This window comes from Pseudophryne corroboree, chromosome 5, assembly GCF_028390025.1.
Source record: "Pseudophryne corroboree isolate aPseCor3 chromosome 5, aPseCor3.hap2, whole genome shotgun sequence".
NCBI lineage: Eukaryota > Metazoa > Chordata > Amphibia > Anura > Myobatrachidae > Pseudophryne > Pseudophryne corroboree.
Window position 1 is genome coordinate 503216379 of NC_086448.1, and position 2937 is coordinate 503219315.

Here is a 2937-nt window from a genome sequence, read left to right on the forward strand (position 1 = left end):
TTCAGATCCGGCTGTCAAAATCACAGCAAGCAACCAGCACTAATCAACAATTTATCTCTTTCAAGACATTCACCCTACACACAATTGATTTACATCAGCTTTTTCACTTTACACTCCTGCAAACTTAATTTTTCTATACACATATCAGCTCTTAATTTTTCTATACACATATCAGCTTATAATTTATTCTTCTGTATACATATCAGTCTACAATTAATTAATCAGGTGTTTTTATACTCTTATGCTCATATCTCTTATTTTTCTAACCATTGCAATATAACAGCATCAGTTAAATGTATTACTTTGCCAAGCAACAGTTTCTTTGCATCCTTCCTAATTATATCATTAGTCATAACGCTCAATCATTTTAGTCCCAGGCTTCCCCGCATCTATTTACCCATTGGTTTTTGATTATGTCTATCAAGCTATCTTACAAGCGTATTGGCTAAAGCTTTTGTTAAATGACACACACGGAGGGCTCACAGATCAGACGATCATGTGAACAAGCTCCTCCCAGCGAAACGCGCGTCACTTCCGGTCCGGCACTCGACTTCCGGGACCTCCGCGTCGGGGCACCGGCAGGCGGACTCCTCAAACCAGCATCGCAGCAAGTATACCACCGCTCCATGCGGCGGACCTAGCCCCCTGCTCAGATCAGCCCCCTGTGCACTCAGCACAAGAAGAAAGCCATCTACACCTTTTAAGCGGCACAAGACGGGTTTTTGTTTCCCTGGCAACCATGGTGCAGTGTTTGAGGTTTCCATGGTAACTGTATACAACAGTTACCAAGTGTAGGGAAACCACTCATCAACTTCATCAAAATTCTATATATTCACACTAAAATTATTCATGACATTTTGCCTATGCAGGGAAGCACTTATCAGCCGCATATTAATTCTGTATTTACAGAGTTAATTATTTGATTATCCATATCATTACTGCAGGGGAGCTTTGCCAAGCAACACTATTGTTATTGATATCTGTATAAGACAGTTTTTTTCTTCATATGAGATAGTCCTAGCTGCTACTCTTTGCTGGATTCTACATTTAACTTGATTAATAATATTATATGGGTCAGCACAGTTTTTGCAAATATATATACATGAGACAATCAGTACAATATCAATGCGTCCTCGTGGTACAAATGCATAGCTGTTCTTCTTTATCAATCATTGCATTGTATTATGTGTGATGTCTGAGAACAGACGGACAGCAGCTTTTGCAGCCTTTGTGCTGTAGTCCATTAATTCCCATTAGTTCTCATACTGGATTTTATGTCAAGTCTGAGATTACTGTGCCTATCATCAATTTACGGTTAACCTTTTATTTATAAATTACTGTTCAGGCTAATCCGTGGGCTGTAACTTCTGAGTCCATATGCTCTGTATGATACAGCACAGGTGCATTACTGTCCCCATCTCCCACTGCAATTTCCACACTAATAACTCAGGTTGCATGTTTATGGAGCAATTGGAATATTTTTGAGCAGGTGCTCTCACTATAGTCCTTATTTCATTTTTTTGGGACAGTTCTCACCATGGACTATTTGTGAATGAATTCACGCGTGCTCTTACTACAATCTCATTTTGTGAAATCTTTTAGGGGTGAGCAATTAACCTCCCCGTCTTTTTCAGATCTACCCATCCATTTAACACGTCATTTTGGTTGTATAAATAAATTTTGTGAGGGGAGAGAAATTAACCTCTCCCTTTTTTCTAGACCCCCCCACCTATTTACGCGTCTTTTTTGGGGGCGACCTAAGGGTCATTGACCGATATCAATTACTATATCATTTTTTCCGAATTGGCCCCATCAGTGGCCATTGTCTATGCTGACAGGTACATTCTTGACTTTCTACAGTCATACCATGCTGGACATGCCCGATCTCGCCTGATCTTGGAAGCCAAGCAGCATTGGGCCAGGTCAGTACCAGAAAGGGTGACCCTCTGGGAATACCGGGTACTGTAGAACTAAGGAAGATATCTTCCGCCGATCAGCAAATCTCATTCCAGTTTAACCTTGCAATCCAATACCGCAGCTGACCCACTCTCTAGGAGTCCAGATTTATATAAGCCGGTTTCCCATCATCTCTTCTATGAATGTACAACTGTACATAACATCATAATTTCATAGAGATAATAGGAACATTTATATTTTCGCTTCTGACAAACGTCAAACATCAATACTCACTTACAAATCGGTGGGTTTACAGACAAACTTTCTGTCACCCTCTCTATACAAGGGAGTTACACATTACCATATAGTCAACATCATTTTGTTGTTTAATACTTGTTTTAACATTTATTGCTGATGCACAGCAATAATTTTATTATCCTTTCGTCTGTGATTAAAAGTTAAGTTTTATCCTATCCCACCCATAAATTACATCATCCTATTCTATCCTTCTATGAATATATAGAATTCAAGAGTGCCCCTGAGAGACATTATCTATAGTCCCCCCTTTTTTTCGCCTCTTTGCGAAACAACCCTTCAACAGTTTGTTTTGGAACTGATGTCTGGGAGCACCACCAACCTTGTTCTACTTCAAAAGCCTTATTAGGCGAAGTCGGTAGCTTTATGTTGGTTCAATACATTTGGTCACATATTATATATACAAATTGAATTATAACCATTGTACAATCTGGACCAGTGCAGATTCCTAAAAACTAGTGATGAGCGGGTTCGGTTCCTCGGAATCCGAACCCGCCCGAACTTCAGCTTTTTTTACACGGATCCGAGCGACTCGGATCTTCCCGCCTTGCTCGGTTAACCCGAGCGCGCCCCGAACGTCATCATGACGCTGTCGGATTCTCGCGAGGCTCGGATTCTATCGCGAGACTCGGATTCTATATAAGGAGCCGCGCGTCGCCGCCATTTTACACGTGCATTGAGATTGATAGTGAGAGGACGTGGCTGGCGTCCTCTCCGTTTAGAGAA

The 2937-nt window shown here is 41.0% G+C and overlaps 1 pseudogene; it reads left to right on the forward strand.

The window, feature by feature from the left end:
• The first annotated feature begins 1852 nt into the window (after positions 1–1852).
• Positions 1853–1971, forward strand: LOC134930259 (5S ribosomal RNA; annotated as a pseudogene).
• Positions 1972–2937: the final 966 nt, after the last annotated feature.